We start from the raw sequence: 24,608 nt of genomic DNA, 5'->3' as shown, positions 1-24,608 counted from the left end.
ATACCTGGGTGCTCCAAAATTCACTCTCCTGACACCACGTAGTACTACAAATTGAGTTATGCCTATAAAAATAAAAGGCTATTTCCAACCTGCCCATAAAATCAGTATGAACAAACAGAAGAGAAACACTTGAACTTAAAGAAGGACACAGGCAGCTCTTAATTTTTCACAGATGAAAGCTCATTCTTTTCCCTGAAAGGAAAACACTCGTAACTACGAGTTACGTAGGGAGCACCTGCAGCGACCTTGGACGCGCCAATGTTTCTCCCGGCTCCCCCGGCCCCACACGTGCCATCACCTGAGCAGCAAGCGGCGTCAACCACGCAGGATTTTCTTCACGTGACGCAGAAGGTGACGCTGGGAAAAGAGGAGGCACAAAATGAACCTGTTTGTCACACCCAGCCAACGGCGAAAACCCAGGGAAGGATTCTGCCGTGCGGGGCCGGGCTGTGCACCCCGGGAGCTCCAGCCGGCCGGTTTCGCTCCCCTTTGCCGGGTACCGGGGAGACACCGCCGCCTCGTGCTGCCGCCTGCCCCCCGGGGGACCTCGCTTCAGCCCTCGGGAACGGGACCGGGAGAGACCCTCCACGCAAAGAGAGCGGATCCACGCGTGGCGTGGATTTAATCCCCGAGGGAAGAGGCCGGGCTCCCCGCTAGCAGAAGGACAACTCGCCTCCCTGCCGCTCGGAGCGCCTTGCCGGGGACAGCCCTGCCTGCGCCTGGCTGCTCTTCAGCCGTGCTGGGAGTGCAGTCTGGCCGACGGATGCTCCGGCAAACAGACACTGCAGCGAATCGCAGCTCCCGCTCGTTACAGCTGCTGGTAATTTTGCCTCTGGCTAAGGCATGCCCCAGACAGCGGACACCCCGTCTCGTTCCAGCTCCTGCTTGCGACGGTTCTGGCTAATTGAAGCTCCAGCTCTGCACCGTTGATTTCAGCTCCTTCTCCTTACAAGCTCCAGCTATTTGCAACAGCCTGGGCTTTTGACAAGGTCGTAAACCAATCGCCGTCAAAACTCGACTATTAGGATTAAATATCATAGTTGGACATTGTATAAACATTAATTAGTTTGTACGACTAATCAGTTAATAACTATTCGAAGCAGTCGACAAGCAAGAGCTGGACTCGAAGAGGGCGTGCGGGGTCTGAAAAGCAGAGACCACCTCTTCCCCCCAGAGACCACCGCAGACGTTGAGTTGGGCCTGGTGCGTGCCGGCCTCCCGCACTTCGGGGTCCAGCAGGACCAGAGCCCCTCCCCCCGGGGAGGGTCCACGCACCCTGCCCACCCCCTGCTTTCCCCCGCAGCCCCCAATGCCCTCCCAGCCCCCCGCACAAACGGCCAAACCAGCTTCTGCTTTGGGCCCCCAAACCAGCTCACTTGGCACCCATTTCTGAGCCCAAAAACCCAGCTGCTGCGCCTGTTCTCAAGGCCCAAAGATGCCCCCGGGGAGGGCAAGCGCTTGTGTGATGCTTCGGGCAGAAACGGGGCTGAAAGGTCCGATCCCGGTGCCGGGGGAGCAGAGGCGAGCTGGCTGGGACCAGCTTTTGCTCCTAGAACGACCCCAAGTCCCTGCTCCGAGGGCTTCCCCTTGGGGCCCTGGGGTGGACCTGTCCCTCCCCTTCAAATGCTCCAGCAGTTTCGGGGGCAGAAGGCCGTTTCTAAGCCCTCTCTCCAGCAGCTCCTCCCTCGACTCGGCCCGTGAAGCCCCCAGGCTCGAGCACCTCGCTGGGGCGGGCGGCCTCCATTGCCTACAGGCTGCCCGTCTGCCTGCAGGGAGGGCTGGGGGGTGCCCGGCCCCACGGGGCGACAGTGGGGACTCGCAGGGAGGGTCTGTTTGCACACAGCGCCCACCCCGCCCCCCCGCCCCGGCCCCACTGCGCGGCCCCCCTAGGGCACACAGCCCCGCCCCCCAGCCCCACTCCCCAGATGCTCACAGCCCCTCCCCCGCCTGGAGCCCCCCCAGCCCCCGTCCCCGGAGCCTGCAGGACCGCCCCGCCCCCCCGCCACAGCCCCACTCCTCGGCTCCCCGGGCCCGCGGCCCCTCACACTCACGCTGCGCCGCCGCCTCGGTGCAGAGCCCGCCGCGCGCCCCGTTGAAATACCCTCCGCAGCCAATCAGCGCGCGGCTCCACCGGACCGCCCGCGCGGGGCACGCCAGGAGTTGTAGTCCCCGCCCCGGGACCGCGCATGCGCACGGCGCCTCGTGCAGCCCGGCTGGCTGTACATCGACACCCGTACAATGGAGGTGATCGTGCACCGACCCTGGTGCAACCCTTGTGCCCCCCCATGCTCGCAGCCCCTCCCCGGTGTTTGCAAGCGCCTCCCAGCCCCAGGACCCCCGGTGCTCACAGCACCCGACCACACCATTTTCCAGCCCCGTGGGAGCCCCAAGCCCCACTCTCAAGCCCCGCCAGGACCCACAGCCCCACTCCCCAGCTCCTTGGGGGACTGCAGCCCCCGCCCCCAGCCCCACTCCCCAGCCCCCCTAGGACGAACAGCCCCCCCTCCCCGGCCCCCTCCGGGACGCACAGCCCCCCCCAGCCCCCCTCCCCGGCCCCCCCGGGACGCACAGCCCCCCCCCAGCCCCCCTCCGGGACGCACAGCCCCCCCCAGCCCCCCTCCCCGGCCCCCCCGGGACGCACAGCCCCTCCCCGGCCCCCTCCGGGACGCACAGCCCCCCCCAGCCCCCCTCCCCGGCCCCCTCCGGGACGCAGAGCCCCCCCCCCGGCCCCCTCCGGGACGCACAGCCCCCCCCCCGGCCCCCCTCCCCGGCCCCCTCCGGGACGCACAGCCCCCCCCGGCCCCCCTCCCCGGTCCCCCCGAGACGCACAGCCCCCCTCCTCAGTCCCCCGGGGGGTCCCCAGCCTCCCGCCAGCCCGCCGTGCCCGCGGCACCTCAGACTGCCGCCGCCGCCGCCGCCGCCGCCGCCGCCGCCGCCGCCGCCGCCGCCGCCGCCGCCGCCGCCGCCGCCGCCTGGGTGCAGAGCCCGCCGCGCGCCCCGTTGAAATATCCTCCGCAGCCAATCAGCGCGCGGCTCCTCCGGGCCGCCCGCGGGGGGCACGCCGGGAGTTGTAGTCCCCGCCCCGGAAGTGCGCATGCGCACGGCGCCTTGTGCACGGCGGGTGCCTGCGCAGGGACCTCCCTGCAACGGTGGGGATTGTGCAGGGACCTTTGCGCAGCGGGGGGTCGGTGTGTGGAGACGCCCATGCAATGGGGGGGGCAGTGCAGGAAGACCCTTATGCAATTGGTTGGTGTGCAGGGGACCCTCGTGCAATGGCGGGCAGGTGCACGGGGACCCTTGTGCGATGGTGGGGATTGTGCAGGACCCTCGTGTTACAGTGGTGGTTATTTTTCTCGGCAGTACCCTTGGGTTCGGGAGCAAAACAGCCGGTGCCTGAAACCACTGGGGTGTTTTGACTGCTGCTGAGCAGCCTCGAGGCCGCCTCTGGTTCCCACATGGCTCCCATGGTGCGCGTGGACCCTCCTGCAACGGGTGCAGGTGTGCAAGGAGGGTGATCCGGGGTAGGGGTCCCTCTCTGGAGGCACCCAGCTCGAGCTGGCACCTAAGAACTAATCAAGGAGTAATGAGGAACCTTCTCTTGCACCTGACGTTAACCAGCGGGATCCCAGGGTCAGACCCTGTTACGGTGATTGGACCCTGGGGAGGTGGCAGAGGGTGCCCTGGACAGGTTGGGGGGGTTCCCTGGGGAGGAGGGGAGCCCCCACCCCCCTGACTGTGGGCACTCCCCCCAAGGAGCAGAGCATGGTGCAAGACTTTAGGGAGGATGAGGGCTAGCAGGTCCCCGAGATGGCAGTGCCGGCTCTTCCCAGTGTCTCCCCAGTGCTGGAGGGGGTGTGCGTGTGTGTGTCTCATGACCATGGGGATGGGGGGGGGGGCGGCCTCAGGATGGGGCAGGGGGGGAATCCTGGGGTCCGGGAGGGACCCTGGGAGTGGGGTAGGTAGGGGGACATTGGGGGACAGAGGTGTTTCTCGGGAGATTGAGGACACCATGTGGGGAGTTGAGACTGGGAGGGATGACCCTGGGGAGGTGGGGGGCACCGCGGGGAGAAGGGATCCCACCCCCGACACCTGCAGCCACCCCCAGGGGCAGCTGGGACCCCGACCCACTGGGGGACCAGGATGGGAACGATGGGGACTCACTCATGGATACTGCACAGGTAATAAAATAGTTCATGCTGCACCCTGTTGTAGGGTCTCTGGGGTGCCCTGGGCGCCGAGTCCCCATGACAGCCGGCCCTTCCCGGGGGTCCCCAGGCTGCCGGGTTCCTCTGGCCCCAGCCGGCGGGAGCTGTGTCCTCCCAGCCGCTGGCCACGCAATGGCAGCACCGACCCACGGCCACGCGGAGACAGGGCTGGGGACAGGGCCGGGGTTGCCTGCGCTCCACCTGGGTCTGCAGGGCTCGGGCAGGGGGGACCCGGCATCCTGCAGCTCCGCTCCCACCCTGGGGACCCCAAACACCCCCGGGGGTGCGTCGCTGTCCCTGTCGCTGGTGGCAACCGGCATGGGGGGAAGGTGACAGTGAGGGTCCCCGCCAGTGGCCCGGAGTTCATCACCGCTGGGGGGACAGGGGACAAGCAGGGCCAGCACCGAGGAGCGACGGCAGCACAGCCTACTCTCTGGGGGTCCCCACCCCCTGTCCCCAGGGGTCCCCTCCGTCCCCGTGGTTTATTGGGGGAACACAGAGCCCAACGACCAGCCGCAGGGACAGGGGACGGGGAGCTGCCCCAGGGATGGGCACAGCACCGGGACACGCCGATACTCTTGGGGGTGCTGGCATGCGGGGGGGGGGCACCCTAACCATTGCCGCCCGGGATGACGAATGCACCGGGATGAGGGAGGCACCGGGATGGGGACGGCGCATGGAGGGGCCAGAGCCGGCGCGCGAACGCCGGGCTGCAGGACCACGCTTCGGCTTCGGGGCGGCAGCAGCGAAGGCGGCGGGGGCGGCGGCGCTGCTGCGCACCTGAGCGGTGCCGGCGCTGCAGTACCGCGATTCGGCCACGGGGCGGCAGCAGCGAGCAGCCGCCGGGCGGCGCGTGCACGGGGGCGGCACCGGCGCTGCAGGTCCGCGCTTTGCAGGCCCAGCGCCCGCCGGCACCGCGCACGTGGGGCGGCAGCGGCGTTTCCTTACCGGAACGAACCAACGAACGCGGCGGCATCACCCCGCAGGCACCACAGTACGGCATTGCCGTTACCGGCGGACGGCAGCGCGGAGAAAGGGGGCGCCACCGCGCATGCGCGGCTCAAGAGCTGCAGTACCCAGTTTTGGTCGCTCGGTGGCAGCAGCGAACAAAGGAGAGCGCGCCACTGCGCATGCGCGGCTGAAGCACTGCAGTACCGAATTCTGGTCGCTCGGTGGCAGCAGCGAGCAAAGAAAGGCGCGCCACCGCGCATGCGCGGCTCAAGAGCTGCAGTACCGAATTCTGGTCGCTCGGTGGCAGCAGCGAGCAAAGGAGAGCGCGCCACCGCGCATGCGCAGCTGAAGAGCTGCAATACCGAATTCTGGTCGCTCGGTGGCAGCAGCGAGCAAAGAAAGGCGCGCCACTGCGCATGCGCGGCTCAAGAGCTGCAGTACCCAGTTTTGGTCACAGGGTGGCAGCAGCGAGCAAAGAAAAGCGCGCCACCGCGCATGCGCGGCTCAAGAGCTGCAGTACCCAGCTTTGGTCGCTCGGTGGCAGCAGCGAGCAGAGGAGAGCGCCCCACCGCGCATGCGCGGCTCAAGAGCTGCAGTACCCAATTCCGCCCGCCGGGTGCCACCGTCGCCTCACCGGCCCTTTCCCCTTCTCTCCGCCCAGTTCGTACCATCGAAAGACGGTAACTGCTTACTGGCGGTACTGGGCTTAGATTTCCCTGCCCTTTTCCCACTCGCGGCCCGGGCACTAATCTTCATCGCCTCTGTACCAAAAAGCACCCGGTGGCTCCAGCATTTCAGTCCTTTCCCTTTGGCCGCTTTACAAGTCCCGTGGTGGTTTCTGCCCGTGCCCCCCAGCCCATTACCCGGGGAGGAGAAGCAGCACGGGGAACCTGTGGAACAGGTTTCTTTCTAACCCGGAGGAAGCCCCAGGGATCGCTGTCTCGGTCTGCAGGTGGCATCGGGGTTGTGGGAGTGACAGCGGCGACTCAACAGATGCTGGAGAGAGATTTAAAAAAAATAAGGCCACACGGGTGACACCCTGAGAGCAGGGGAGGGGCAGCTATGTCCATCAGGAAACCGCGCTTCTGAGCAGACCCGGTGCCAGTGGCTGACCTGCAAACAACGAGCGATACGCTGGTGGTCCTGGGGCTGTGTTGCGGTGTTTGCACCTTTCCTCGCCTCCGTGCTATCAGCACTCTGCTCTCCTCACCCTGCACACGCGCAGGGCTTGCCACTTGGAGGAGAGACACTGCACGACGTCACTTACCACCCTGCCCTCCAGCGTGCAAAGGAATTAGAAATGAGGCAGGGAAAGCCAAGAGGCCTGCTGGTGTATTAGGCGTCCTCAGCAGTTGACCATAGAGCCCGGCAGGTTCCATCCTTGCTCTGTGCTTTTGTAGCTTGAACCCCCGATTGTTTTGCCATCGAGACTGCAAGGCGAGGAATACGCCTCTACTTGAACAAGCAAGACCCCTGCCAAATAGCTGAGCTGTGCGCAGTGATAGGCGGCTGCCTGTGACCGACACCTTTTTCTGCTAACACCAGAGCACGCTTCCCTTGTGAAGAGCCATCGGCAGTACAGAACGGACCTGAGCTCTCCTTGCACCGGCTCCTCAGAGAACGGCGTCTCAGTTCGACTGAAGCGTGCAGCAGCCTGTCGTCATCCCAGCCCCTCGCCCTCGAGCAAGCGGCTGCCTGTAGCAGCGGCAGAACCGCGGCTGCGCAGAGGGGAAAGGAATGGCTTGGCCTCAAGCTCTGCGGGCTGCCTGTGGCCCCTGCGGAGCCGACGACCTCGGCAGCCCATACAAAGGGCGAAGCTAGCAGCCTGAGAAGGAGTCACAGGGTGCTGCAGCTCCTGCCACAACCCTCCTTCCCAGCCTGCTGCTGGAGCACAAGGCACTTGAAAGCAGCAGGAAAGAACAAGGAGGGCAAGATGGCAGGAATAACACGGAGAGCCTAAAGCGTTTAGCCAGCAGGGCTTGCAACTCACCTTGTGCCGTGGTTGAATCCCAGCTGGCAACTCAGCACCACACAACCGCTCACTCGCTCCCCCCTCAGTGGGAGGGGGGAGAGAATTGGAAGGGCAAAAGTGAAAAAACTCCACTTGTAAGGAAAAGGGGGGAAAAAAACCCCAAACAACAGAGAGAAAAACCCCAGACAGACAAGCGGTACAAATGAAAACAACGGCTCACCGCCAACCGACGGATGCCCAGCCAGCCGCAGCCCAGCAGCGGCCCCCCCGCCAACCGCCCCCCGAGTTTTATTTCCTGACGTCACAGGGTCTGGAACATCCCCTGGGTCCGCCGGGGTCAGCTCTCCCAGCGGTGCCCCCTCCCAGGCCCTCGCGCACCCCCAGCCCGCTCGCCGGCAGGGCGGGGCGAGGAGCAGCACAGCCCCCGGCGCCGTGCAAGCGCTGCGCAGCGGGAACTCACGCAGCCCCGCGTCACCGACGCCGTTTGCAGCACAAACCCAAAACGCAGGAGGAGGGAGAGCGGGGTGGGAGTGGGGTGCGGGGGAGCGGGAGGGGGGTGCCAGAGTTTGGGCGGGGGGCAACGGGCAGGTTGGCGGGGCAGGCAGCACCCCAGGGGTCCGGGGCAGAGGGGTTACGGGGAGGCAGTGCGGAACACGGGGGGTGGGAGGAGGGAGAGGAGAGAGGAGGGCAGTGCGGGCACGAGGTAGGAGGGCAGGGGATACGGGGGGCGCGTCACGGGGAAAACCTCGCACGGGAAAGGCGGGGCGGACACCGGGAGGGGCGGGGGGGGACATGCGTGGGGGTGACCTACGCCAGGGGGTCCACCCGGGACCACCCACAGCAGAAAACTCGCCTGGGATGACCCGCAACAGATAATCCGTTCCCGATGACTGACCCTCGCTGGATAACCACGAGCGATGCCCCTCAAGTGGCTGGTGTTTCACCCCAAATCTTCCCCAAATCGGGGGGTTTTTTGCTTTTCCATAATATCAAAATTGGGGTTTTTTCCTTTTCCAAAACATTCCACCATTTGGAGGTTTTTCAACGCTTTTTCACAACAAAAATTGGTGGTTTTTGCTTTTTCGTTTTGTGCGTGAAAATGGGGTTTTTTTTGCTTTCCGGTTGCCCAAATCCAGGCGGATTTGGCTTTCCCGGGAGCTCCAAGTTGGGTATTTTTCCCCCAAAATTGCGGGCTTTTTTTTCCCCACCCCTTGCAGGCCCCGAATTAGGGGTTTTGTGGTATTTTTAGGCCATGGCGGCAGGTCCCGCTCTGCGTGCGCAGCCCTGCAGGGGAAAGTCCCTGTTGGGGGAACTGGCCCCCAATCAGGATGGGAACAGGCGGAAAAGGAGAACAGGGAAGAGGCAGCTTTTGAAAGCGCTTTTATATCTTCAATAGAGAGGTGTTTCGGGGCGGGGGGGGGGTTGTGTCGAGTTTTAAAATCCTTTCTGTAAACAGGGTTTCTTTGCATTTTAAAAACCTTATTATCAGAGACATTTACACTTAATGTATTTACACATATCTCTCTCTATATATTTAGTGAATATATTTATGTTTCACTTATACCCCCCTATTTCCCACTTCTTATATATAATACCTGCTCAGACTATGGATCTGTTGACTTACATATTTTGAACACTTAAATGTCTTTATAGACTTCTCTATTTACACTTACATATATTTACACCTATATCTTTATAGACTTAGGTTTTAGACTTAGATGTCTATTTACACTTGTACATAATCTCTTAGATTACATATAATGTCTATGTAGACTCTCTATGTAACACGTAGTAAGTGTAGATAGCGGTATCTATTCAGACCTTTTTCTATTTTAAATTCCTTCATGTATAAAATGTATCATCCTTTTTGCATTTGGAAGTTCGTTATTTTTTAATTTATACAGACGTGAGTTATTTTTGTATCTTAAAACCCTATATACATCTTTCGAATTTTTTTATACTCTAAAATCCTTTATAAAATAGGGCAGATATAGGTCCTTATTTTGAAATCCTTTTGTACGTATAAATTAATATTATTTTTCAATATACGTAACAAGGAGAGATTTTTTTCTATTTCGAGGCCTCACAGATATATTTACAGTTTTTAAAAATTTTTGAACCCCCCCCCATGAATTTTCAGGCAATTTGGGCTGTGACCCCCTTTGGGGGGGGGGGGGGACACGGACCCCCATGACCCCCCATTCCCCACTCACCTGCTCCTCCACGGCATCATCACCCCCGTGGTGATGCTGGGGTGCCCCAAATGACATCATCACCCCTCCAGGCCCCCCAACCCCCCCTTTTTATTCACCCCCCCAAAAAGACACAAAACGAGGGAAACGGCCCCAACCGGCAGCTCGTTACTTTAATAATGCCGTTTACGTATGTACGCACGCACCCCCGCCAAAAAGGGGGGCTCTGCTAGAAAGATAAAGGAGGGGCGGCCCCCCCAAACGCTTGCAGCCCCCCCCAGCCCCCGTCCCGCAGGCTGCCAGCCGGCCCCTCACCCTCAGCACGCCCAACGACCGGCAGGCAAACCTGGGCCGGGGGTCTCTCCTGAGCACCACGGGACGCTCACAGCGAGGCATCTGAAAAACAAAAATCCCAACGGATATTTCAGCACGTTAAAAAAACAGCACCGAAGGCAGCAGAGGAATTCGGTCAGGGCAAGGGAGAGGGTAGCAGTCGAGCTAAAGGAGGGTGCCAGGCAAACGGGTCAGCTCGAAATACAACGCCGCCTTTAAAAGCTCGAGCGATTCGAACGCTTAAAATCAGCGTGAAGACTAATTGACACAATTCTGAACACGTTCTTCGCAGAGAAGTAAACGCTCTCGCTGGTGTCGGAAAATGCCTCGTCCCTTCCTTACAGCACCGCTGCAGGGAGATAACCCCGTGAGGCTGCAGGACAAGGGCGCGCCGTAATCAGCATCTACGCTCACGGATCCACCGCCGCAGCTCCAGCCCTTGCGCTGCTGCTGCTGCTGCTGCGCATCTCGCTCGCTTGGCCGATAAAGCTGAAAGTGAAGCGTAAAACTTTGAAGAGTAAAATGAAAAAGAAAGAACAAATCTCAGCAATTCATTTTATGCTAAAAAGGCGTGCGCACGCTTACATACGTACAATGAGAAGACTCGTACTATAAAAATATTTGATTTTCCTTTTGCGTTCATTGAAATTGCGTAGCTGTGAATTCATACCGTTAAATTATCTACCTCCAAGCTACACAGCTATCGTTTGACCAGGGGTTTTGCGTGTGTGACATGACTAGGAGGGACGCCTGGCCAGCTGCGCCGAGACCGATGCTACCGAACTGCCGGGGAAACGCGCCGTCGAAAGCGAGACAGAAATAAAGTGCTTCAGAGCACTCTGCCAAAAGATCAGGAAAAAAGCCCCTAACGTTCAGTTGCCTCTCTTTTTAAACGTTTAGAGCAACTACCCAACTGCTTAAGCACACCTAATAAATTATACACTACAGCTATTTGGCAGCTGCAGTTTAAACAACGCAAGTCAGTTTGGAAATTAGACAATTTTAACTTTCTTTTTAAAATTTCATTTATGATAGAAAAATCAGTGAGATAAGAGATCTCCCATACGGTTTTACTTTTTTGGGGGGGGGGGGGGGGGGGGGGGGGGGGGGCAGGCGGTGGGGAATATCAAATCCCCGGTGCTGCAATACATCAGGCTACCAAAAAGGACTGGCAGGTTTGCTAACGCTGTTGGCTGTACCCAAGCGTGCGGAGGAACGCGTCTTTACGATCTCTCGACCGTTACACCCGAGAACCAAAGATCAGCCGTACGTCGACTATCGGAAGACGTGCTGCGCTTGGGTCTGTGCAAGGAAATCGACCTACCCCTTTTTTTTTTTTTTCCAGAGAGAGTGAAAAGTCTCCTTGCGGATGACTTCTACTGCCGAGCACGTCATCTCTGAAGATCCATTCTGATGGGAAGTTCGTAAAAGGCAACTCCTTGAACGAGAAAGATTTCCATTCTGGAAAATCTCTTTCCAACCGAAGTCAAAATTACGCGCTGCAGGTTAGGAAAAAGGACATTAGAGAATCAGTAACTCACCGAAAACACATCAGGACTCTCTGTCGCTAGTTACGAGGCTGCTACCGCTTCTCGGGAAAGCCTGGAAAACACACCGAAGCGACGCCGATTTGTCCCGTGTTGTCCACGCCTCTTCTTTGACCTTGATTGCTTTTAGCACAGATGCCAGTATCTCAGTAAGGTTTTCCAGTGCTCCTGCAAGGTATTTTAAACACTGACTGACTGAAAAAGCATTAAGCTTTTATCGTGAAAACAAAGCCTGTTTCTCCCGAACATCCCAACTCTTACAAACGGTTCCTTTCCTCTTCTAGTCCAACATTATTTTCACAGCACCCTTTAATAGCAAGCACACAGAAACAGAAGACTCTGCTTTCAGGAAGAGAAAACAGACGAAGGAAAGCAAGCCTTGAATAGGCGTACCACGCTCCAGAACAGACCTTTATTTTTAGTATTTGTGTTAAAATATTTCATGTTAAAAAATCAGAGAGAAGGAGAGCTGCCACATTCTTCGTGTTGACTGTAAAGTCCGTGCTACAAGCACCTTAGGAAAAATGCAGACACACATCACAGGCATACCTTGTACTTGCAGACCACTATGGATCCTTTCCATCCGTCTCGTACTTTCACGGCAGTTGACATTCTGCTGAGAGGAAAGGCAAAAAAAAAAAAAAGTTTAGCACAAAGCTTCCTTTTCTGTGAAGACTACAACTGAGTGGAGGAGAAAGTATTTTGCATCATCTTTGGTGCAGTTGTTGAGACAGGCCACTAGAGCTTATGCATGTTTTAGACAACCGTGCCTTTTCTTTTGGCTCATCGGCAGCTTTAGTTTCGCTAGAACTCACTTGCCTAGAGACGCGCAGGTGACAGGCACAGACACCTACGTACGTTTTCTCAAGCCTAAGTAGAGCCGCGATTTCCTCACCCGATACGTCCCAAGTTGAGTATTTTTGTTAAAGAGTACGGCAACCCGTCTGTCCTCGCGAACTCGCTGCAAAAGAGGAATCCTTTTTTCCAGGCCGTTTCTCCAAACGGTCGAGATCTTTGAAAACTGCAGTTGTGCCACCAAACCTGCTCAGGGTCCCTCCCAACCTTCGACCATCGTTAGATTTAACAGGCACACGCTCTATTCCGTCTTCCAACAGCAAAAATACATAACGCCCCCAGACCCCGAGCGCAACCCTACGGACGTCCACACGCACCTCGCTGTTTTGATGAGGAGCCACTGAGCACCCCTGCGAGCACAGCGGGATCATGCGCAAGACCAGCGTCCTGGTTTCGGCTGGGATAGAGTTAATTCTCTTCCTGGTAACTGGTATAGCGCTGTGTTTTAGATTTAGGACGAGAAAAACGTGGGTAACACGCTGATGTTTTAGTTGTGGCTAAGTAGCGCTTACGCTAGTCGGGGACTTTTCAGCTTCTCATGCCCTGCCAGCGAGAAGCTGGGAGGGACCTTAGCCAGGACAGATGACCCAAACCGGCCAAAGGGACAGTCCGTACCATATGACGTCACGCTCAGTACATAAGCTGGGGGAGTTGGCCGGGCGGCGGCGACTGCCGCTCGGGGACCGGCTGGGCATCAGTCGGCGGGCGGTGAGCAATCGCATTGTGCGCCGCTTATTTTGTATATTCTTTTATCGTTACGATTGTTTCCCCTTCCTGTTCTGTCCCATTAAACTGTCTTTACCTCACCCCACGAACTTCACTTTTTTTTCCGATTCTCTCCCCCACCCCACTTTGGGGGCAGGGGGAGCGAGCGAGCAGCTGCGTGGTGTTTAGCTGCCTGCCGGGTTAAACCACAACAACCAGCTTCACCTACGCCGATTTCAGCGAATGCAGCTTCTGAAGCTTTAAACTGAAAACCGTATCTTGACACTTTGCCGCGGCAGAAACGATCCGTAACTAGAACTCTACAAAAACGCAGTAACGCACGTTGCAAACCCACAGCAGCGACAGCTTCAGAAATATTTCTACCGGGAACAAGGGAAAAAAAAAAAAACAGTTTCATCTCACGCACAGGAAAGCAGCAGGCAGAGAAAAGGGTCGGCATTCGTAGCCCTTGCAGGACGCAGGCATTCTCCTTCCATTCCTAAACCCGCCTCTTAGGTCGAAACATCACAACACTACTACGGCAATATCGAGAGCAGGGAACAGCAGCCCTGCCGCTGGATGTGCTACTGACTGATGCTATTTACGTAGCAGGACACCTAGACAGAGGGGCACGTTTTTCCACACACAACCCTGAACTTCCTGAAAATTTAAGTTTACCAAAACGAGCCATTTGGAACACATTGCCAAACAATGTTTGGCAATAAAACTTTGATGTGTTTGACACACACAAATTTGGGGTAACTCGCTACTTGCTTCCTGCTGTTGTTGTTCTTCCTTCAGAAATTCTACTTGTAGCCAAGTTATTCGCTACCGGTTCAAGCATTTACCTTCCAGGTATTACCAGCACATTTACACAGGCGAGGAACTAAATCGCTCTTCTAAAACTACCCGAGTGAAAATTACAGCCACGAAAGAGGAGTGACAGAGAAGAAAAGGAGAGGTCAGGCAGCAAGAGAGCTCTGCAGGCTGCCACCAGTCAACATCGCACTCTTTTTAAAAAAAAAAAAAAAACACAAAACACAAACCAAAAAATAACACAAACACAAAAAGCCCACAAAAACCAACAACAAAACAAAACCTTGACGTTGTACCTTTTTTTTCTTTTGGAGCTTGTCCCTGTCTCAGCAGATTGTCTCGTCAGAGCATGAAATGCAGGTGATCCGTATCCCGATGACATCTGCACGCGATGAACACGTGTTCAGAAATAGTCCAGATCTGTAAGACCGGTGTCATTTGTGTGGTTTTAATAATCATAACTCCGTTTTATTGACCGATGCATTTGCGAGGAAACTAAGTAACTTTTAAACGTAGCCTCTCCTTGGGGAGAAAAATGCGTTAGGGAGTGAAAAAAATGATGATTCAGAGCTCCCAACCATGACGGAGCAGCGGGGAAATTAACGAAAGTGAAGGCCAACAGCAGCAACACGAAGCGACATTTGGCTTTAATTCTGATCACGTACTTAAGCGGCTCTCCAAGTCTATGCCTCGAGCCTATGAACGACTAGCCCTTTTTCGGAAGGACCAACTTTTTTCCTTAAAAGTCCTAGACTGAAGACTCCACTGAACAGAACGTGGATTGAGCCACAGGACAACGTGCCATCAACACTCTCGGAAAAAAAAAATCAAGTAAAAATCAAGTTTAAATATCAGTTTCCATCGTGTCTCATTCATTCCGTTTCTAGTGATACCTGGGTGCTCCAAAATTCACTCTCCTGACACCACGTAGTACTACAAATTGAGTTATGCCTATAAAAATAAAAGGCTATTTCCAACCTGCCCATAAAATCAGTATGAACAAACAGAAGAGAAACACTTGAACTTAAAGAAGGACACAGGCAGCTCTTAATTTTTCACAGATGAAAGCTCATTCTTTTCCCTGAAAGGAAAACACTCGTAACTACGAGTTACGTAGGGAGCACCTGCAGCGACCTTGGACGCGCCAATGTTTCTCCCGGCTCCCCCGGCCCCACACGTGCCATCACCTGAGCAGCAAGCGGCGTCAACCACGCAGGATTTTCTTCACGTGACGCAGAAGGTGACGCTGGGAAAAGAGGAGGCACAAAATGAACCTGTTTGTCACACCCAGCCAACGGCGAAAACCCAGGGAAGGATTCTGCCGTGCGGGGCCGGGCTGTGCACCCCGGGAGCTCCAGCCGGCCGGTTTCGCTCCCCTTTGCCGGGTACCGGGGAGACACCGCCGCCTCGTGCTGCCGCCTGCCCCCCGGGGGACCTCGCTTCAGCCCTCGGGAACGGGACCGGGAGAGACCCTCCACGCAAAGAGAGCGGATCCACGCGTGGCGTGGATTTAATCCCCGAGGGAAGAGCCCGGGCTCCCCGCTAGCAGAAGGACAACTCGCCTCCCTGCCGCTCGGAGCGCCTTGCCGGGGACAGCCCTGCCTGCGCCTGGCTGCTCTTCAGCCGTGCTGGGAGTGCAGTCTGGCCGACGGATGCTCCGGCAAACAGACACTGCAGCGAATCGCAGCTCCCGCTCGTTACAGCTGCTGGTAATTTTGCCTCTGGCTAAGGCATGCCCCAGACAGCGGACACCCCGTCTCGTTCCAGCTCCTGCTTGCGACGGTTCTGGCTAATTGAAGCTCCAGCTCTGCACCGTTGATTTCAGCTCCTTCTCCTTACAAGCTCCAGCTATTTGCAACAGCCTGGGCTTTTGACAAGGTCGTAAACCAATCGCCGTCAAAACTCGACTATTAGGATTAAATATCATAGTTGGACATTGTATAAACATTAATTAGTTTGTACGACTAATCAGTTAATAACTATTCGAAGCAGTCGACAAGCAAGAGCTGGACTCGAAGAGGGCGTGCGGGGTCTGAAAAGCAGAGACCACCTCTTCCCCCCAGAGACCACCGCAGACGTTGAGTTGGGCCTGGTGCGTGCCGGCCTCCCGCACTTCGGGGTCCAGCAGGACCAGAGCCCCTCCCCCCGGGGAGGGTCCACGCACCCTGCCCACCCCCTGCTTTCCCCCGCAGCCCCCAATGCCCTCCCAGCCCCCCGCACAAACGGCCAAACCAGCTTCTGCTTTGGGCCCCCAAACCAGCTCACTTGGCACCCATTTCTGAGCCCAAAAACCCAGCTGCTGCGCCTGTTCTCAAGGCCCAAAGATGCCCCCGGGGAGGGCAAGCGCTTGTGTGATGCTTCGGGCAGAAACGGGGCTGAAAGGTCCGATCCCGGTGCCGGGGGAGCAGAGGCGAGCTGGCTGGGACCAGCTTTTGCTCCTAGAACGACCCCAAGTCCCTGCTCCGAGGGCTTCCCCTTGGGGCCCTGGGGTGGACCTGTCCCTCCCCTTCAAATGCTCCAGCAGTTTCGGGGGCAGAAGGCCGTTTCTAAGCCCTCTCTCCAGCAGCTCCTCCCTCGACTCGGCCCGTGAAGCCCCCAGGCTCGAGCACCTCGCTGGGGCGGGCGGCCTCCATTGCCTACAGGCTGCCCGTCTGCCTGCAGGGAGGGCTGGGGGGTGCCCGGCCCCACGGGGCGACAGTGGGGACTCGCAGGGAGGGTCTGTTTGCACACAGCGCCCACCCCGCCCCCCCGCCCCGGCCCCACTGCGCGGCCCCCCTAGGGCACACAGCCCCGCCCCCCAGCCCCACTCCCCAGATGCTCACAGCCCCTCCTCCGCCTGGAGCCCCCCCAGCCCCCGTCCCCGGAGCCTGCAGGACCGCCCCGCCCCCCCGCCACAGCCCCACTCCTCGGCTCCCCGGGCCCGCGGCCCCTCACACTCACGCTGCGCCGCCGCCTCGGTGCAGAGCCCGCCGCGCGCCCCGTTGAAATACCCTCCGCAGCCAATCAGCGCGCGGCTCCACCGGACCGCCCGCGCGGGGCACGCCGGGAGTTGTAGTCCCCGCCCCGGGACCGCGCATGCGCACGGCGCCTCGTGCAGCCCGGCTGGCTGTACATCGACACCCGTACAATGGAGGTGATCGTGCACCGACCCTGGTGCAACCCTTGTGCCCCCCCATGCTCGCAGCCCCTCCCCGGTGTTTGCAAGCGCCTCCCAGCCCCAGGACCCCCGGTGCTCACAGCACCCGACCACACCATTTTCCAGCCCCGTGGGAGCCCCAAGCCCCACTCTCAAGCCCCGCCAGGACCCACAGCCCCACTCCCCAGCTCCTTGGGGGACTGCAGCCCCCGCCCCCAGCCCCACTCCCCAGCCCCCCTAGGACGAACAGCCCCCCCTCCCCGGCCCCCTCCGGGACGCACAGCCCCCCCCAGCCCCCCTCCCCGGCCCCCCCGGGACGCACAGCCCCCCCCCAGCCCCCCTCCGGGACGCACAGCCCCCCCCAGCCCCCCTCCCCGGCCCCCCCGGGACGCACAGCCCCTCCCCGGCCCCCTCCGGGACGCACAGCCCCCCCCAGCCCCCCTCCCCGGCCCCCTCCGGGACGCAGAGCCCCCCCCCCGGCCCCCCTCCCCGGCCCCCTCCGGGACGCACAGCCCCCCCCGGCCCCCCTCCCCGGTCCCCCCGAGACGCACAGCCCCCCTCCTCAGTCCCCCGGGGGGTCCCCAGCCTCCCGCCAGCCCGCCGTGCCCGCGGCACCTCAGACTGCCGCCGCCGCCGCCGCCGCCGCCGCCGCCGCCGCCGCCGCCGCCGCCGCCGCCGCCGCCTGGGTGCAGAGCCCGCCGCGCGCCCCGTTGAAATATCCTCCGCAGCCAATCAGCGCGCGGCTCCTCCGGGCCGCCCGCGGGGGGCACGCCGGGAGTTGTAGTCCCCGCCCCGGAAGTGCGCATGCGCACGGCGCCTTGTGCACGGCGGGTGCCTGCGCAGGGACCTCCCTGCAACGGTGGGGATTGTGCAGGGACCTTTGCGCAGCGGGGGGTCGGTGTGTGGAGACACCCATGCAATGGGGGGGGCAGTGCAGGAAGACCCTTATGCAATTGGTTGGTGTGCAGGGGACCCTCGTGCAATGGCGGGCAGGTGCACGGGGACCCTTGTGCGATGGTGGGGATTGTGCAGGACCCTCGTGTTACAGTGGTGGTTATTTTTCTCGGCAGTACCCTTGGGTTCGGGAGCAAAACAGCCGGTGCCTGAAACCACTGGGGTGTTTTGACTGCTGCTGAGCAGCCTCGAGGCCGCCTCTGGTTCCCACATGGCTCCCATGGTGCGCGTGGACCCTCCTGCAACGGGTGCAGGTGTGCAAGGAGGGTGATCCGGGGTAGGGGTCCCTCTCTGGAGGCACCCAGCTCGAGCTGGCACCTAAGAACTAATCAAGGAGTAATGAGGAACCTTCTCTTGCACCTGACGTTAACCAGCGGGATCCCAGGGTCAGACCCTGTTACGGTGATTGGACCCTGGGGAGGTGGCAGAGGGTGCCCTGGACAGGTTGGGGGGGTTCTCTGGGGAGGAGGGGAGCCCCCACCCCCCTGACTGTGGGCACTCCCCCCAAGGAGCAGAGCATGGTGCAAGACTTTAGGGAGGATGAGGGCTAGCAGGTCCCCGAGATGGCAGTGCCGGCTCTTCCCAGTGTCTCCCCAGTGCTGGAGGGGGTGTGCGTGTGTGTGTCTCATGACCATGGGGATGGGGGGGGGGGCGGCCTCAGGATGGGGCAGGGGGGGAATCCTGGGGTCCGGGAGGGACCCTGGGAGTGGGGTAGGTAGGGGGACATTGGGGGACAGAGGTGTTTCTCGGGAGATTGAGGACACCATGTGGGGAGTTGAGACTGGGAGGGATGACCCTGGGGAGGTGGGGGGCACCGCGGGGAGAAGGGATCCCACCCCCGACACCTGCAGCCACCCCCAGGGGCAGCTGGGACCCCGACCCACTGGGGGACCAGGATGGGAACGATGGGGACTCACTCATGGATACTGCACAGGTAATAAAATAGTTCATGCTGCACCCTGTTGTAGGGTCTCTGGGGTGCCCTGGGCGCCGAGTCCCCATGACAGCCGGCCCTTCCCGGGGGTCCCCAGGCTGCCGGGTTCCTCTGGCCCCAGCCGGCGGGAGCTGTGTCCTCCCAGCCGCTGGCCACGCAATGGCAGCACCGACCCACGGCCACGCGGAGACAGGGCTGGGGACAGGGCCGGGGTTGCCTGCGCTCCACCTGGGTCTGCAGGGCTCGGGCAGGGGGGACCCGGCATCCTGCAGCTCCGCTCCCACCCTGGGGACCCCAAACACCCCCGGGGGTGCGTCGCTGTCCCTGTCGCTGGTGGCAACCGGCATGGGGGGAAGGTGACAGTGAGGGTCCCCGCCAGTGGCCCGGAGTTCATCACCGCTGGGGGGACAGGGGACAAGCAGGGCCAGCACCGAGGAGCGACGGCAGCACAGCCTACTCTCTGGGGGTCCCCACCCCCTGTCCCCAGGGGTCCCCTCCGTCCCCGTGGTTTATTGGGGGAACACAGAGCCCAACGACCAGCCGCAGGGACAGGGGACGGGGAGCTGCCCCAGGGATGGGCACAGCACCGGGACACGCCGATACTCTTGGGGGTGCTGGCATGCGGGGGGGGGGCACCCTAACCATTGCCGCCCGGGATGACGAATGCACCGGGATGAGGGAGGCACCGGGATGGGGACGGCGCATGGAGGGGCCAGAGCCGGCGCGCGAACGCCGGGCTGCAGGACCACGCTTCGGCTTCGGGGCGGCAGCAGCGAAGGCGGCGGGGGCGGCGGCGCTGCTGCGCACCTGAGCGGTGCCGGCGCTGCAGTACCGCGATTCGGCCACGGGGCGGCAGCAGCGAGCAGCCGCCGGGCGGCGCGTGCACGGGGGCGGCACCGGCGCTGCAGGTCCGCGCTTTGCAGGCCCAGCGCCCGCCGGCACCGCGCACGTGGGGCGGCAGCGGCGTTTCCTTACCGGAACGAACCAACGAACGCGGCGGCATCACCCCGCAGGCACCACAGTACGGCATTGCCGTTACCGGCGGACGGCAGCGCGGAGAAAGGGGGCGCCACCGCGCATGCGCGGCTCAAGAGCTGCAGTACCCAGTTTTGGTCGCTCGGTGGCAGCAGCGAACAAAGGAGAGCGCGCCACTGCGCATGCGCGGCTGAAGCACTGCAGTACCGAATTCTGGTCGCTCGGTGGCAGCAGCGAGCAAAGAAAGGCGCGCCACCGCGCATGCGCGGCTCAAGAGCTGCAGTACCCAGTTTTGGTCACAGGGTGGCAGCAGCGAGCAAAGAAAAGCGCGCCACCGCGCATGCGCGGCTCAAGAGCTGCAGTACCCAGCTTTGGTCGCTCGGTGGCAGCAGCGAGCAGAGGAGAGCGCCCCACCGCGCATGCGCGGCTCAAGAGCTGCAGTACCCAATTCCGCCCGCCGGGTGCCACCGTCGCCTCACCGGCCCTTTCCCCTTCTCTCCGCCCAGTTCGTACCATCGAAAGACGGTAACTGCTTACTGGCGGTACTGGGCTTAGATTTCCCTGCCCTTTTCCCACTCGCGGCCCGGGCACTAATCTTCATCGCCTCTGTACCAAAAAGCACCCGGTGGCTCCAGCATTTCAGTCCTTTCCCTTTGGCCGCTTTACAAGTCCCGTGGTGGTTTCTGCCCGTGCCCCCCAGCCCATTACCCGGGGAGGAGAAGCAGCACGGGGAACCTGTGGAACAGGTTTCTTTCTAACCCGGAGGAAGCCCCAGGGATCGCTGTCTCGGTCTGCAGGTGGCATCGGGGTTGTGGGAGTGACAGCGGCGACTCAACAGATGCTGGAGAGAGATTTAAAAAAAATAAGGCCACACGGGTGACACCCTGAGAGCAGGGGAGGGGCAGCTATGTCCATCAGGAAACCGCGCTTCTGAGCAGACCCGGTGCCAGTGGCTGACCTGCAAACAACGAGCGATACGCTGGTGGTCCTGGGGCTGTGTTGCGGTGTTTGCACCTTTCCTCGCCTCCGTGCTATCAGCACTCTGCTCTCCTCACCCTGCACACGCGCAGGGCTTGCCACTTGGAGGAGAGACACTGCACGACGTCACTTACCACCCTGCCCTCCAGCGTGCAAAGGAATTAGAAATGAGGCAGGGAAAGCCAAGAGGCCTGCTGGTGTATTAGGCGTCCTCAGCAGTTGACCATAGAGCCCGGCAGGTTCCATCCTTGCTCTGTGCTTTTGTAGCTTGAACCCCTGATTGTTTTGCCATCGAGACTGCAAGGCGAGGAATACGCCTCTACTTGAACAAGCAAGACCCCTGCCAAATAGCTGAGCTGTGCGCAGTGATAGGCGGCTGCCTGTGACCGACACCTTTTTCTGCTAACACCAGAGCACGCTTCCCTTGTGAAGAGCCATCGGCAGTACAGAACGGACCTGAGCTCTCCTTGCACCGGCTCCTCAGAGAACGGCGTCTCAGTTCGACTGAAGCGTGCAGCAGCCTGTCGTCATCCCAGCCCCTCGCCCTCGAGCAAGCGGCTGCCTGTAGCAGCGGCAGAACCGCGGCTGCGCAGAGGGGAAAGGAATGGCTTGGCCTCAAGCTCTGCGGGCTGCCTGTGGCCCCTGCGGAGCCGACGACCTCGGCAGCCCATACAAAGGGCGAAGCTAGCAGCCTGAGAAGGAGTCACAGGGTGCTGCAGCTCCTGCCACAACCCTCCTTCCCAGCCTGCTGCTGGAGCACAAGGCACTTGAAAGCAGCAGGAAAGAACAAGGAGGGCAAGATGGCAGGAATAACACGGAGAGCCTAAAGCGTTTAGCCAGCAGGGCTTGCAACTCACCTTGTGCCGTGGTTGAATCCCAGCTGGCAACTCAGCACCACACAACCGCTCACTCGCTCCCCCCTCAGTGGGAGGGGGGAGAGAATTGGAAGGGCAAAAGTGAAAAAACTCCACTTGTAAGGAAAAGGGGGGAAAAAAACCCCAAACAACAGAGAGAAAAACCCCAGACAGACAAGCGGTACAAATGAAAACAACGGCTCACCGCCAACCGCCCGATGCCCAGCCAGCCGCAGCCCAGCAGTGGCCCCCCCGCCAACCGCCCCCCGAGTTTTATTTCCTGACGTCACAGGGTCTGGAACATCCCCTGGGTCCGCCGGGGTCAGCTCTCCCAGCGGTGCCCCCTCCCAGGCCCTCGCGCACCCCCAGCCCGCTCGCCGGCAGGGCGGGGCGAGGAGCAGCACAGCCCCCGGCGCCGTGCAAGCGCTGCGCAGCGGGAACTCACGCAGCCCCGCGTCACCGACGCCGTTTGCAGCACAAACCCAAAACGCAGGAGGAGGGAGAGCGGGGTGGGAGTGGGGTGCGGGGGAGCGGGAGGGGGGTGCCAGAGTTTGGGCGGGGGGCAACGGGCAGGTTGGCGGGGCAGGCAGCACCCCAGGGGTCCGGGGCAGAGGGGTTACGGGGAGGCAGTGCGGAACACGGGGGGTGGGAGGAGGGAGAGGAGAGAGGAGGGCAGTGCGGGCACGAGGTAGGAGGGCAGGGGATACGGGGGGCGCGTCACGGGGAAAACCTCGCACGGGAAAGGCGGGGCGGACACCGGGAGGGGCGGGGGGGGACATGCGTGGGGGTGACCTACGCCAGGGGGTCCACCCGGGACCACCCACAGCAGAAAACTCGCCTGGGATGACCCGCAACAGATAATCCGTTCCCGATGACTGACCCTCGCTGGATAACCACGAGCGATGCCCCTCAAGTGGCTGGTGTTTCACCCCAAATCTTCCCCAAATCGGGGGGTTTTTTGCTTTTCCATAATATCAAAATTGGGGTTTTTTCCTTTTCCAAAACATTCCACCATTTGGAGGTTTTTCAACGCTTTTTCACAACAAAAATTGGTGGTTTTTGCTTTTTCGTTTTGTGCGTGAAAATGGGGTTTTTTTTGCTTTCCGGTTGCCCAAATCCAGGCGGATTTGGCTTTCCCGGGAGCTCCAAGTTGGGTATTTTTCCCCCAAAATTGCGGGCTTTTTTTTCCCCACCCCTTGCAGGCCCCGAATTAGGGGTTTTGTGGTATTTTTAGGCCATGGCGGCAGGTCCCGCTCTGCGTGCGCAGCCCTGCAGGGGAAAGTCCCTGTTGGGGGAACTGGCCCCCAATCAGGATGGGAACAGGCGGAAAAGGAGAACAGGGAAGAGGCAGCTTTTGAAAGCGCTTTTATATCTTCAATAGAGAGGTGTTTCGGGGCGGGGGGGGGGTTGTGTCGAGTTTTAAAATCCTTTCTGTAAACAGGGTTTCTTTGCATTTTAAAAACCTTATTATCAGAGACATTTACACTTAATGTATTTACACATATCTCTCTCTATATATTTAGTGAATATATTTATGTTTCACTTATACCCCCCTATTTCCCACTTCTTATATATAATACCTGCTCAGACTATGGATCTGTTGACTTACATATTTTGAACACTTAAATGTCTTTATAGACTTCTCTATTTACACTTACATATATTTACACCTATATCTTTATAGACTTAGGTTTTAGACTTAGATGTCTATTTACACTTGTACATAATCTCTTAGATTACATATAATGTCTATGTAGACTCTCTATGTAACACGTAGTAAGTGTAGATAGCGGTATCTATTCAGACCTTTTTCTATTTTAAATTCCTTCATGTATAAAATGTATCATCCTTTTTGCATTTGGAAGTTCGTTATTTTTTAATTTATACAGACGTGAGTTATTTTTGTATCTTAAAACCCTATATACATCTTTCGAATTTTTTTATACTCTAAAATCCTTTATATAATAGGGCAGATATAGGTCCTTATTTTGAAATCCTTTTGTACGTATAAATTAATATTATTTTTCAATATACGTAACAAGGAGAGATTTTTTTCTATTTCGAGGCCTCACAGATATATTTACAGTTTTTAAAAATTTTTGAACCCCCCCCCATGAATTTTCAGGCAATTTGGGCTGTGACCCCCTTTGGGGGGGGGGGGGGACACGGACCCCCATGACCCCCCATTCCCCACTCACCTGCTCCTCCACGGCATCATCACCCCCGTGGTGATGCTGGGGTGCCCCAAATGACATCATCACCCCTCCAGGCCCCCCAACCCCCCCTTTTTATTCACCCCCCCAAAAAGACACAAAACGAGGGAAACGGCCCCAACCGGCAGCTCGTTACTTTAATAATGCCGTTTACGTATGTACGCACGCACCCCCGCCAAAAAGGGGGGCTCTGCTAGAAAGATAAAGGAGGGGCGGCCCCCCCAAACGCTTGCAGCCCCCCCCAGCCCCCGTCCCGCAGGCTGCCAGCCGGCCCCTCACCCTCAGCACGCCCAACGACCGGCAGGCAAACCTGGGCCGGGGGTCTCTCCTGAGCACCACGGGACGCTCACAGCGAGGCATCTGAAAAACAAAAATCCCAACGGATATTTCAGCACGTTAAAAAAACAGCACCGAAGGCAGCAGAGGAATTCGGTCAGGGCAAGGGAGAGGGTAGCAGTCGAGCTAAAGGAGGGTGCCAGGCAAACGGGTCAGCTCGAAATACAACGCCGCCTTTAAAAGCTCGAGCGATTCGAACGCTTAAAATCAGCGTGAAGACTAATTGACACAATTCTGAACACGTTCTTCGCAGAGAAGTAAACGCTCTCGCTGGTGTCGGAAAATGCCTCGTCCCTTCCTTACAGCACCGCTGCAGGGAGATAACCCCGTGAGGCTGCAGGACAAGGGCGCGCCGTAATCAGCATCTACGCTCACGGATCCACCGCCGCAGCTCCAGCCCTTGCGCTGCTGCTGCTGCTGCTGCGCATCTCGCTCGCTTGGCCGATAAAGCTGAAAGTGAAGCGTAAAACTTTGAAGAGTAAAATGAAAAAGAAAGAACAAATCTCAGCAATTCATTTTATGCTAAAAAGGCGTGCGCACGCTTACATACGTACAATGAGAAGACTCGTACTATAAAAATATTTGATTTTCCTTTTGCGTTCATTGAAATTGCGTAGCTGTGAATTCATACCGTTAAATTATCTACCTCCAA

General features: G+C 59.1%; 1 long non-coding RNA gene across 2 annotated transcripts; it reads right to left on the bottom strand.

The window, feature by feature from the left end:
- Nucleotides 1–10,344: 10,344 nt before the first annotated feature.
- On the bottom strand, nt 10,345–11,934 carry LOC142081488 (uncharacterized). 2 transcript variants are annotated; one of them, XR_012673351.1, is made up of 3 exons: nt 11,750–11,915; nt 10,853–11,091; nt 10,345–10,492 (listed from the first exon to the last, which is right to left on the bottom strand). It is a non-coding gene; the product is annotated as an uncharacterized LOC142081488 (long non-coding RNA). The 2 variants fall into 2 exon arrangements; XR_012673350.1 differs by lacking the exon at nt 10,345–10,492 and having other exon boundaries at nt 10,745–11,091; nt 11,750–11,934.
- Nucleotides 11,935–24,608: the final 12,674 nt, after the last annotated feature.

The sequence above is a fragment of the Calonectris borealis genome, chromosome 3 (genome assembly GCF_964195595.1).
Source record: "Calonectris borealis chromosome 3, bCalBor7.hap1.2, whole genome shotgun sequence".
Classification (NCBI taxonomy): domain Eukaryota; kingdom Metazoa; phylum Chordata; class Aves; order Procellariiformes; family Procellariidae; genus Calonectris; species Calonectris borealis.
This window is presented reverse-complemented; position numbering and strand designations above follow the sequence as displayed.